Source organism: Melanotaenia boesemani, chromosome 13 (assembly GCF_017639745.1).
Source record: "Melanotaenia boesemani isolate fMelBoe1 chromosome 13, fMelBoe1.pri, whole genome shotgun sequence".
Lineage (NCBI taxonomy): Eukaryota > Metazoa > Chordata > Actinopteri > Atheriniformes > Melanotaeniidae > Melanotaenia > Melanotaenia boesemani.
Window position 1 is genome coordinate 32,424,941 of NC_055694.1, and position 13,879 is coordinate 32,438,819.

Genomic DNA, 13,879 nt, shown 5'->3' on the forward strand with positions numbered 1-13,879 from the left:
TATAAAACTTAAGATAATCGGGTGTTTGCCGTCCTTGGATGGGAAGGGGCAAAATTGGGACAAAAACAGTCCAATAATCTTTATGTGTGTACCTAGCTTTAGAGAAGGGTAATGTTTCCCTGAGCTAAGAGGGGTCATCCCACTAAGCTCACTATATCTGACAGCTTCTTGGCATTTCCAATGAGTTGGTGCACTTTGCTGACTTGCATACATACTCCACACTAAAATCCTCCAAGTAAAATGGCCGACATATCTGTTCTTGTTAATCACCCTCCATTATGTTTCTAGAAAAACACCAAGACATCTTCCTGTCGTGGCAACTGACTAGATCCGGCTTGAAGAATCATTAATTGTTCTGTTTATGAACATGTGACTTTCCAGTCTACAGGACATCCAATAAAGGATGAAAGAATTTTACATTTCCCTTTCAATATTTTTTATTGAACTTTAGTTGTAGCTGAGTGTGGTTTTGGTTTCATTTACTCACGCTGAGAACAAAGGGAACAGACAGAGGACGGACAAACGTTAACACTTCAGCATGCCCTCTGCCATACTGCTCATACACGTGCTAGAAGCTGGATTGGCTGCCCAACGTACGCATGGGCCAATCATATAGCCCAATACTCAGGCTGTTACAGGTCTTAAAGGGGCACATATAAGGCATTTTCATCACATTGCGTCTGTAGCTTCTCTGCACCGATGTTGCCGAGGAGCATTACCAGTTTGTTATGCTAGAGTGCACAATGCATCATGGGTAACGTAGGACCTCATAAAATCTGTTCAAGTTCACGTTCAAGTTCTTTCTTTCAAATACATTGAAGAAAACAATTAAAAATAAACAAACATGTTTAATGAAGATGTTCTTATTAACTCGTTACATAAGCCTGGTCACTATAAAACCTGAGTGGGGTGAGTCTCCCTCACTCAGCTCACCACAATGCCACCCCAGATGCCTACTCCACATCCTCATTCCCTCATTTCAATAAATCATTTAAAGCTGACGTTGTTGTTGCATGGTCCTTGCTCATGAAATGAGAGACATGGAAGTACACATAGGGTCTTCTTAAACTATTTCCTCCCTTTTTTCCCACATTTGCATTTGGTCTTATAAATAACAAAAAATAACTTTTTCGTACTTGTTTGTGTGAGTTCTCCAAAAGGCTTTTAATTGTTTATTCAAGAGGTCACTAATAAGCGTCCCGCTGCCCAAATTCGGACCCAAAACGGACCCAGAATGTTTAAACAGAGGTTGGTTCAAAGTGAGGATTGAGAGAGGATGGTGGTTGGTAATCAGATCCTGGGAAGGCAGTCTGGTCACGTGGAGCGGAAGCACATTCCAGGACAGCTCGGTTCTGGGATCTGAGAACACTCTGATAGTTTGAGCATAAGTCCAATATCCAGATGTGTGGTCAAGAGAACAGGCAAAGATAATACACAAATAGGCAAAAGTCTGGACACTTATCCAAGGGGGTAGGCGAGAATCTGTGGTCATAGATCAGAGCAGAGGTCGGTGTCCAGATAATCACAAAGAGAGGAAAGATCTGTTGAGGACAAGGCAAGGGTAATTCTGGGACTTGGCTTGGTCGGTTACAAGGAAACTGAAACAGAGAAAACAAACTCTGAACTCAACCTGGCACAAGGCTGTCGATAATCTGGCAGGGTATTCTATTCTATTCTATTCTATTCTATTCTATTCTATTCTACAGTCACTTAGCAGATGTTTTATCCAAAGCGACTTACATTTGAGAGTAAGAACAACACAAGCATGAATTCAAACAAGATGGGACGTCATCATTAAGTGGTCATCAGACAGCTGTGAGTCCAGTTGGACCAGGTGCTGTCATGTAGTGCTAGAGGCAGTGCATAACTTTTTTTTTTTTTTTTTTAGTTTTAAATTGTTTTTTGTGAGTCATTTTGTTTAAATACACGATTTCATCAAACAATATCATCTTGGGCGTAAGTGCACGCAGCTTATTCAGTACTGAGTTGAGCCAAAGAGCTGGACAAATCTTTCTACCTCATTCTGAGTAGAGGAGTTAAGCTAAGTGTGGAAATGCTCCTTAAACAACTGAGTCTTTAGCTTGCGTTTAAAAGTGGATAAGGACTCTGCGGATCGGACGAAGTTTGGTAGATCATTCCACCACCGGGGAACAACAGAGGAGAAGAGTCTAGCTACTGATTTTGCGCCACGTTGTGGTGGGAGCACTAGGCGTCTTTCACTGGTAGAGCGTAACTGTCGAGAGGGAGTGTAGCTCTGAATTAAGGAGTGGAGGTAGACCGGAGCCGTTTGGGTTATTGTTTTGTAAGCCAGAAGCAGAGCTTTGAATCTGATGCGTGCTGCAACTGGAAGCCAGTGAAGAGCGATTAGCAGCAGAGTGACATGAGCTCTTTTGGGCTGGTTGAAGACCAGACGTGCTGCTGCGTTCTGGATCATCTGCAGAGGTTTAAGTGAGCATGCAGGCAGACCAGCCAGTAAGGAGTTGCAGTAGTCAATGCGTGAAATGACCAGAGAAATGACCAGGGTAGGAAAGACTGGAGATTGTTTAAGTAGGGCTAAGCACAGGTGAGGATAGGGAGCAATCAGGGAAGCCGAGGTGGAACGACTAAACCTGATTAGGAAGGCAGTCACTAGAGGCCTGGAAGAAACCTGAACCATGACACAGCTAGATCAAACAGAGGGAACGATACAGACGACTGTGCCAGAGAAAGGCAGCAGTTTCGCCAAGTCTGCCTGTTGTAAAAATAATGTAGTGTATCTTATTCTTCCATACAAACTTATAAAGCATTTTATCAGTTAAGACTGTTATTTTTTTGTTTACCTCGAGAGACAAGGCTGCATAGGTCAAGCAAGAAATGCCTTCTACTTTATCTAATAATACTCTACCTCTGACTGATAGATCCCTTTGAATCCATGAATTAAACCTCTTCTGTACTTTTTCAGTGATTGGGTCAAAGTTCAAGGAGCATCTTGTGTCTTCATTTTTGTTCATATTTATGCTGAGATTCCTTCACCGGGGTGCTACAGATGGAAGGAGCACTACAGTTTTTAAAAGCTAATAGCTCACATTTGTTAACATTTAAGTGGAGACCGGAGGCATTGGAAAATGACTTAATAACAGAAATGGCTGCAGGGACTTGTGAGGCATCCTGTAAAAATGGAGTTGTATCGCCAGCTAGCTGACTAATGATTATTTCTTTTTCAGCTATAGTGATGCCTTTCAGGTGGTTTATTTTAATAAAATCTGAGAGTAACTGAGTGCATGGTAGAAACAAGTATGTAGAGACTGGGCAGCCCTGTCTGACGCCACGTTTTATATCAAATCTAGGGGAGGTGCCTGAGGAGAGTTTAATTGAACAATTAGCATTTTTATACATAGTTTTAACTGCTTCACAGAAATAAGAAACCAATTTTTTTCTTGAAACAACTTAAAACATGAAATTGTGTTCGATGGTATCAAAAGCTTTACAAAGATCCAAGAACAAAATAAGACTTCTATCAACACAGAGATCAACATAATCAATAAGGTCAAGAACAAGCTTAACATTATTAGATATATCTGTTAGTCATAAAACCATTTTGGGATTCAACAATAATGTGATCTAAGACTGTTTTCATCCTTTCAGCTAAAATCTTGTAGTCATTGTTTAGAAGGCAAACAGGTTGTCAGTTATCACGCAGAAGAGGGTTTTTGGGCTTTGGTATTAAGGCCTTGACAGAGAGTGGGAGGAAGAGCATGTTTATCCATGCTTTCCCTAAACATACAATGAAGGAAGGTCGTTCTGCAAAGTAAATGTAGAATTCAGAGGTTAATCCGTCGACTCCTGCAGATTTATTAAGTTTTAAATCTTTAATGGGAGAGAGGACTTCAGAGGGAATTAAAGGATTATCACATGAAGTCTTTTGGTCCTGACTGAGAGTTTGGGTTATTAGTTAAGTGTGTAAAAAAAGGACAGAATCTTCTCTGTTATATTGGGATTCATTTAGATTTTTATAAAAATGGGCACAATAGTTGGCTATTTCTTTGGGATCATCAGTAGTAATGTTGTTGATACAAAGTTTAGAAATAGTTTTATTTACTGGAAGTCTTTTCTAATTGAAAAAACTATGCAGAGTTTTGTTTCCCTTCCTCCAACAATTTTGTCCTTCCTAACAAACGCTCCTTCTGCTTTCATTTTATAAATGTCATCTAATTTATTTTGAAGTGATACTAAAACTTGTATGTCATCTTCGGATAGGTTTTCAGGTTGATTATGAGTAAGAGTTGTGATTGTAGAAATTATATTTGTTTCCTCAAATTTTCTAGCTTTAAATAAAGAAGCCCAAAATTCCCTTTGATATTTTGTAACTTCATATTTTAAGAGTTCCCAGTTCCTAGAAAAACAGTTATCGACTAATGCCTTCTTCCAATAATGATTAATTAACATTTTGACTTTTTGGATCACAGATTCATTTTTTAATACAGCGTTATTAAGTTTCCAGAATGAATTTCTGACGTCTCCGGTAGTGTTTGCCTTGAAAGAGACGCTTAGTGATGCAGCTTTGTGATCAGTTAAAGGAGTCGTTATGATAGTTGTGTTAACACTGATCTCATCAATGGATTCAGAGACCAACCAGTAGTCTTTACGAGATTTCAGCGTGTATGTTTTATTGCTCCATGTATACATTTTAGAAGGATTTTTTTTACTCCAGATATCTACTAAATTAAATTTCTGCATAAATGTAGAAAGATTAGAAGCAAAAACATTATTGGTCTTTGGAGGCCACCTGTCAACAGAACCATTTAAAGCAATGTTAAAATCCCCACCCACCAAGATTATCGCATTAGGGTATTTGGAAGGCCAATGTATAAAACTAGACTTTAAAGCATCGAGTAAAAGATCATTTTCTGGTTCTGTGTTTTACCCATAAAAGTTGGTAAGAAGGATAATATTGTTTTTAAAATAAGGATCAAAATTAAGTAATGGCCATTAGGGTTACTTTCTGAGTGTAGAACTTTATTATCAAAGTTGTTTTTTTAAATCGTGACCTCTGCTGATCTTTCTGAACCGTGAGAGAACCATAGGCTCTTTCCCCATTGAGTTTTCCAGAGGGAGGTGTCTTTATCCACTGAGTGTGACTCCTGAAAAAAACAGAAGCTGGATTTCTGCTGTTTTGCAAACAAGAACAAAGCTTTGTGTTTAACATTTTCTCTTAACCCCCAAGCATTTAAAGAAAAAACAGAAAAACATGTTGTAGAAGAACTAAGAATCCAGTAAGCAAGTTTCACATCTCAATTTGAATTTCAAGTTTTAACTATAACTAGGGACAAATAAGAGTTAAAGGCGAACAAATATCAGTGTTTGGTATTTTAACTATCAGGTATAACTTCTGTAAACATAACTGTACCTGAGGAAACAATGTGGTACTCTCAGAAGAGACCGGATAATCATTGTGCAGGCTCTGATGAATTTTGTTATCAGTGGAGCAATGGAGGCGCTATGATGTCTATCCGTTCAGGTTCAGATGTTGCAGCGTGTTGAGGGGGGGGGACAACCAGATCTCTCTTCCTTCTATGAACGCACGAACACCAGCGAAATGGGCTTTTTTCCCATTTTGCTGGCGTTCATCAATAAGTGACCAAAGTGTTTGACATAGGTCTTTGTCAACACTTGTGAGATCCTCAGTGAATCTCAGCTTGTTTTCTTTGAGGAAGCTGCTTTCTTTCACCATTTTCCACACCAGGTCACATGACGATCTGTTGGTGAAGAGGATAAGTGTTGTCCTTGGTTTTTTCTGTGTGTCATTGAACTGGCCCAGGCAATGAACGATATCAATGTCTTCCTTGATCTTGGCGTGATTAGCCCCAACTACAGCAAAGCGTAGATCAGCAACCTTAATTTAGATGCTTTCCTGTCTTTTTTCCGGGATTGTGTGAAGCCTCAGATTCCATCTACGCTGATAACTCTCCATCTCACCTCTGGCCTCTGGCCTCTGGCCTGGACGTGTATGAGAATAACTGCTGCATATCCTGCAACCCTGCTCCCGGCCGGCGAGACCGCCTTCTTTCCCTCCTGTACGGTGATTGGCTGCCTTCGGTTCCACCTGCTCAGCGGAGACCCACCCCATCCTCCTTACAGGACACCTCCGCCACACTGCTTCCTCCTCGGCGACCAACCAACGGGAGTACCGGTCCTTAAAAGGGAGGCGGCAACGGTGATCAGGGCAGCTGTGTTCCTCAGGCCCACAGCTCGCCAGTTTGGGATTTGCATTTGAAGTGGCTGGTTGATTTACCCATAGCGGTTTATAAGAGCATTTTTCTTCCCTTTAGTTAAGACACCTGAGTGGTTGGTTTAATTGTGATTCTGTGCTCGTTCTCTCTTTAGTTTGTGTATTTTGGTTTAGCAGACATCTTTTGTTGAGTTAACTGTATGTTAGATTTGGTTTAAGTACATAGCTCCATTTTGAATAGTTGTAAGAGCGATATTTTGGTTTATAGGGAACTTCTTGAGTTAGTGTTTGTTGTTTGGCTTATTGTTTACCTCGATTGAGGACACGCTGAGTTAATTAAGTTTCGTTTGTTGTAATTGATGGCCTTAAGTGCCCTGATTTATGTTGAACCCGTTTTTGTTTTGTAAATAAATAATTGTTAATATCTTATATTTTGTCCTATTTGTTTTGTTGACGATCCTATCACCCCTGGTTTAAAAGGGGTTGTAACACCTTGGTTTTTTCTGTGTGTCATTGAACTGGCCCAGGAAATGAACAATATCAATGTCTTCCTTGATCTTGGCGTGATTAGCCCCAACTACAGCAAAGCGTAGATCAGCAACCTTAATTTAGATGCTTTCCTGTCTTTTTTCCGGGATCGTGTGAAGCCTCAGATTCCATCTACGCTGATAACGCTCCATCTCATTGAGCCTCACTTCCAAATCGGATAGTTTCTGGTAATTATTTTCACAAGTGAGATTTCCCGCTTTAACTTCTGCTTTCAAAGTTTCCACCTCTGCAAATACAAAATCAATAACTTTCAAAGCATCAGTGCTTACTGTATTAAGGTTTATCATACTTTCCAGGTTATCAGCGTGGCCGTTGGTTAAGCTGGCTATGTTATTTTGAAGTTGGGTAAGCTTTAGGTCACCTTTCAGTTTTTTCCCATCAGGTTTGGAAGGGGTGCTCGGGTCGGAATCTGACAGTGGACATAGATCTGAGCTCTGGGTGTCCTCGATGAAGGAACCGTTGTAATCATGCTCACAGATAGCGCTAGCAACAGCAACCTGTAGATGTTGCAGATTTCAATTCAATTCAATTCAATTCAATTCAGTTTCTTTATTGCCCCCAAAGGGAAATTGATTTCGCAGCCAAAACACACACATAGGACAGACATCACATCAAAACATCAGCAAACAAAATCAGAACCGAAGGCATATGTCAAATAGAGAGATTCTCACAATTCAAAACATTAAATGAGCTTAAAATAAGTTAAATAGAGTCACAGCTAAAAACAAAATAGAACAACTCTGTCACCTTAGGCCATTACTGTTAAGTAATTGAACAGCAGTAGGGACAAATGACACTTTAAGTCTCTTTGTCCTCCCTAAAGTGGCCTTGAAGCGACGACCAGAAGGTAATAAAATGAACTCATTCTGGAGAGGGTGACTCAGGCAGTCTAATATAGAACGAGCTTTCCTCAACACATTTTTATTAAAAATGGCCAAAAGACCCTCCTGCTGGGATCCAGAAACTTTGCCAGCAGCTTTGACTAAGCGACCTAAGCGGTTTTTATCTGCCAAACTTAGGCTCCCGAACCAAGCAATAATACAAAAGGATGAAACCGATTCAATTACACTTTTGTAAAAAAGAGACAACATTTTAGTGCAAACGTTAAAAGACCTCATCTTTCTTAAAAAGAATAACCTCTTATGAGCCTTTTTTGAGGTTAAGTCAATGTGAGACTTAAAACATAATTTGTTGTCGAAGACCACACCCAAGTATTTATAACTGTCTACCTCTTCAATGGCAGCTGCTTTAATAAAAGTAGACGGGGGGTTTGACGGAGACTTCCTAAAATCAATAACCATATCTTTGGTTTTGGACACATTTATATGGAGGGAGGAGTTTTCACACCAGCTCACAAAATCATCCACGATCTGCCCATGTGCTGTCTCACCTTCCTCAAGAAGGCTAACGATGGCCGAGTCGTCAGCAAACTTTAAAATATATCTGTTATTAACATTACTGCGACACTCGTCAGTGTACAGAATGTATAGAAGAGGAGAAAGACAACAACCCTGTGGAGAACCTGTGGAAGATGGGAGCACATTAGAAAACGTGCCATTCACCTTCACACATTGGGACCTATTAGTAAGAAAATCTAAAATCCAGCCAGTCAAATTAGGATGAATCTTAATATCAGTAAGCCTTTCAACCAATAAACAGGGTTGCAAAGTGTTAAATGCGGATGAAAAATCCACAAACAAAACTCTGGTGTGAGTTTTGGTGCCTTCCAGGTGTTTTAACAACAAATGTAAAAGGGTAACCACAGCATCCTCCACACCTCTACCCGCCCTGTACGCAAACTGGAATGGATCAAGGTACTTTTCTACCTGGGATAAAACTTCTTTCTTAATAATTTTTTCAAAAGACTTCATAACAAGAGAGGTCAATGCTACAGGTCTAAAATCATTTAAAACAACAGGGGAGCTGCACTTATAGGCACAGGAACTATTACAGAATGTTTCCAGATCTTGGGAACCTTTTGCAGCTTTAAAGATTACATGAAGATATAATGAAAAATCACACTGGATTCACCCCATGGAAAGAAACTGAAGTGCCCCCCCCCCCCCCCCCCCCCCCCCCTGAAAATTTTGACAGTGTAATACATCCAATTAGCAATTTTAATGCTATTTTCATCAAAATAGTATTAAAAGAAATTAAATTAAAAGACATGAAAAGAAAAACATGACAGGCTACTTGGTAGAGGAAGCACTAAAAATACAATGAAGCTCATTTAGATTCAGTTATTTGCTGCAAGACGGATGCTTTATATTTAAATAAATACTTTTTAAATACTTAATTATCTGATGATAATTACAAAACAAATTACAAATACAAAACTTTAATACAAAATAACCTCGTTCATGAAAATGAAATGCATTTATAATCTGTGGAGAAACAAATCAAATCTCAGCTAAAACACCATCAAAAACAAAATGACCACTCAATTTTTATGACTTATTGTATTGCGAGCATTATCATCATTAAATCAGAAGCCAATGGTAAAATAAATTAGGTAGACTCAGAAACAAAACATAGCAGGACCTCACATGGTTTATTGTTTTATATGAACTAAATGTAATACGGTCACAAGCAAACCACTGTGGAGATTTACAACCAAACAACGTCTTTAAAATTAAATAATCACATTTTAAAAGGTAGAACTTTGTGTAATAAGATATCAAGCAGAGGTAAAGGTGCACTATTGCTGAGTCAAGCTTTTGCAATCTCATTCACCATCACTGTCCTTGCTCAGCCTTTTTCAACAAGAACCCAACGTGGAGCTTTCTCCCTGGAAAACCACTTATCAAGTCCTGAAGTCCAGCTTTCTATTCTATCAGCTGTTCTATTATATAATATCTCCAATCGTGTAATGTCATGTGTAACAGCATCACAATCATTATTTCTAGTGGTCTCACACTATTTTGTTTTACTTAAAGGTGCTTTCAGTGATTTCACCAACAATGTGAAGGGAAATTGGTTTGACTACCAATCCTCCACGTCATCGTCTCCCTCATGTAGCAACACATGAAGTCTAATTAATCTCCAGATCTGTAGACTCACAGGTGAAGCTTTAGATTAGTGTGGGAAACATATATGATTTCATATGGTTGTTGCTAGTTAATCTTCTGAAATTGTAAATATTTCTCTGGTTGGATTGAAAGCAGTCACCCAGTCTGCTGCACTACAAATGTCTCTGTTCCTACTGGAAAGCAGGAGGATGAGTCCGAACTACTGACCTGACCTACGTTACAGTGATAGCTGAGAACCATTCAATTCCTTCTAAAATAAGTACAAACTATTTTTTATTTACTATTAATAATTCAGAACGATTTGTTTCTATTATATGTTTTTTCTCCCCAATAATTAATTAATTCAACACCCAGCTGCTCACCTCCTTCCTCAGGGCCCACCTGGACATGTTCAGGTAGGGTGGGGTGGGGAGGGGGGGTCTGGCAGCATCTGCTTCGGCTGTTCTCGTGTCTGTTCGGAACATGCGTGATTTGTTTTTAGCAGAGCAGCTTGCTGATTGTTTGCCTGACTTGATTATTTGACTAAAACAACAGTGAAATGAATAAAATCCAGAGTTTTCTTCAGAAATATGAGCTAATATGGGAGCAAAGTGAGCTAGCTTATGTAAAGAAAGTTTAGAAGAGACAACAAGCTGATGTTCCACAACTTTCCATCAGACGAACTAACTGACCACCTCGCCTCTGAAAGATCTGGGTGACGTACTGTCCACCCCTCTGTTCTCTCTCCAGTCTCAGCTTTTTTTTTTTTTCTTTTTAAACTTCCTATTTTTGAGACATCCTGCTGTCTTACCATCCACTCACACTGATGGAGCAGCTGATGGAGCAGCTGATGGAGCAGGTGGACTGAACCATTTAAGGGAAATATAGAGGGGGTTTTCAGAAATATTTCTAAAACAAAGAAACTTAATGATACTAAATTGCATTGAGGGCCCTTCTGGGCTCCTGTCAGTCATGGGCCCCAAGAATTTTTCCCCTTTCGGCGCCCCAGAGCCTACTTGTACATGCTCAGTGCTCCTTGTGGTGCATTGCAGGGGGATGCAGATTGGGAGAAGGTATTTAGTCACTTTTAACCTTCATGTAAATGTAAATTTAGGTTACATGGTTGCTGTATTACAATCAGAATGCTTTAGTACTGACTGAAGTTTGACATGAAGTCTTAATTGGCTGCTTTCAGGTTACAGGTTTGCCATCCCACAAAAGAAGCAGAAAAATGTGAAAATGAAAGAAGCTTTAATATGAATCCTGCTGTGTTTGTCTCTCACTTAGAAACTAAAGTTGTAAAGTTAAGTAGAACGCAGAATAAAAACATGTGTGTGGGCATACCTGCTAAACAAGTTAATTATATCGACCTCGGTACCAGACATAATATGTTCATTGTTAGTTGTCTGAGGGATACATCTGAAGCATGAACACCCACTAACATCTGGATATGAGGTGCAGTTTAACGTGTAACTGACATTTGCTCGGCTCTGATCAGCATCCATGACATCACAACACGTGTGGACATGCTAACGTTTGCTTAAAGTGCTTGGAGCAACAGGAGGGATCCCAGCTTACATTTTCTTTACAGAAACACACATTTACTGACTGGAGTGTCTCACATTCACATGTCTCACGTTCTACAGCAGCAGTGTGTGAATGAAAACAAGGAGAATCATTTCTGGAGCTCTGAACTGATCCTCAGAGTGCTGAATTTTATTGACTTGTTAGCAGGTGACTACTTGGAAACCAGTTTCAACACACCAGTTCTGGTTTGATTTAACAGTGTAAGAGTGTTGATTTTCAAGAAGCTCATTAACGGTGTGGAAGTTTGTTTAGTTAGAAGGGACGTAGCCGTCATAGATCAATGACTGATGATGATGATGATGAACAAGTTACTGCTCAGATTATTTCTGTTACACAGTTTGAGTCTGTCTGAACTTTTATATCTGTTCTTTTGCAGATCCTGAGAATGGAAGTCAAGACTGAAATCAAGATTATATCATTATAAATATTATAGAAATGGAATGCAAGTTTAATCATGATCAATTTTAATCAGTATTAAAGATCAGATAAAAAAAGCAAAGCCAGTAAAAACTTGACAAACCCTGTTGTTGAAACTATGTGGACACCTGGAAGTCTCCAGTTACACGTGGACTGCAACGTCAACATCTTTGTTCATCTTTGTTTTATTTCTTTGACCAACACAAATAAACCTTTTTTTGCATTTACAGCTTTTTCTGTCTCATTGTAAAAGCAAAACGTGATAAAAGTTGTTAAAGCTGCACTGCTGAACTTTGGTAGATTTTCTCTCTCACCACTAACGATGGATAATTCTGTGTACGCTTGTATCCTGTCTGTTCTCTGAGATCTCTCCAGCCAGTAAAATCAGTTCAATGTTGACTCTTGACTGATCTCTTGCTCCTTCACTCCACTCTTTTTCTTTTCTCTCTTCCTCCAATAATCTACTCTTGAGTTTCTTTGATGAATCAGCCGGGCGCACATTTTAAATAGCCAGTGTGTTGATATCCAGTTGCTGGCGTGTGACACGGTGCGATAAAGTTAAATGCTGCTGTAAAGTGACACAACGTCTGATGTTCGGGTGGGTTTCTCAGCCTGTGGGTGCTGCTGAGAAACGATGGCTGCTACTGTAGCAGAATGAATTATTTAAATGCTGCTTTAAAATAGCCTCTGATTCAGTCTGGTGAAGATAAAGTGGTCTTACAGCTGTTTAAATAAGTTACATGTAAATAGTGAGAGCAGCAGGGGATGTCTATGTCAATGTAGAGACAAACTGACAAACCAAGACTGATGCACACACTGGAGGAGGACATCAGCCCACCACCCACAGTGAGGGACATTCCAGATGGCTCTGTATGGATATGGGAGACTATGGCTCTGGTGCAGCAGCTGAAACCACTGCCAACATTTGGCCTTTATGCTGACAATGTCCTGAGGACTCCGGTCAACTCAGAGAAGGCAACCAAGTCAACAGAGCTCCATTGTTTTATGTGACACATACAAACACCATAGCATCAAACAGGCTGAGCAAAACAGGCATAACAAGGCTATCAAAAAATTAAATAAATGTTAATAATCAAAAAACACCAAAACAGAAGAGAAAATTTCTGGTATGTGGGCAAAATAAAGAAAAGTTGTTGGATTATATCGTCCATCACTGTAACACATCTGCAAAGAGCATAACTGGAAACACAGCAGCCCTTGTTGGGCATGGGGACAAATTTTGTGCTATAAGCATGAATGGGAGCAACACAGACCTTTAAATACTGCAGGTTCAGGACTTGGAGACAACCCAGGAGGAAGAAACAACCAGACTTACAGTCTGTTCCATGCAGCTTATGTAGCAAAATGCAGCTGTGACCTGCTAATAAAGAGCCCAGACACCAGTGTCTTTGTGCTGGCTCTTGGGTTCTGCAGCAAAATTGATGGTCACCTGTACTTTCACACTGTCAAGGGCAGAAATCCACATATAACTGACATTTACAGGCTTTATGTTCATCTTGGAGAAGACAAATGTGATGCCCTTGTTGGTCAGCATACAGTCTCTGGATGCAACACTGAGTGCTATGCATGAGGTGGAGAAAACCAAAGCTTATAAAAAACTCATTTCCCAGGAACAATACATCACTCTGTTTAGAGCGCTAGGGACAAATTTATCTCCATCACCAGAGTTCTGCAAGGCAGTGGAAGCTTTCACAGTGATCTGTATGATCAGGACTGTATGGATGCTAACAAGGCAAGAAATAAACTGTTCCACTCAGGAAAGCGACACCTACCTCCATAGACTCCTTGAACAAGCACATCCAGCGTGTTATCAGGCTGCATTCCACAGCAGGAGCCTGGAGTGTAAGCCTCACATTCCTGCCCCTGAAAATCATGGCTGGAAGATGGCAGGAGATTTCTTAAAAGTGGAATGCTCCCTGAGCTCCAGAGGCAAAACTGGAACTGGTGCACTGCTGCTGTAAAAAAACATAAGGGGAGATGCATCTGCAAACTGCATGAGCTGCCATGCACAAACTGTAGCAATAGATCATTTATAGATGAACAGGGGTTTTCAGGGCCAGCATGAGATGTTCATCCTTCTCATCAACTA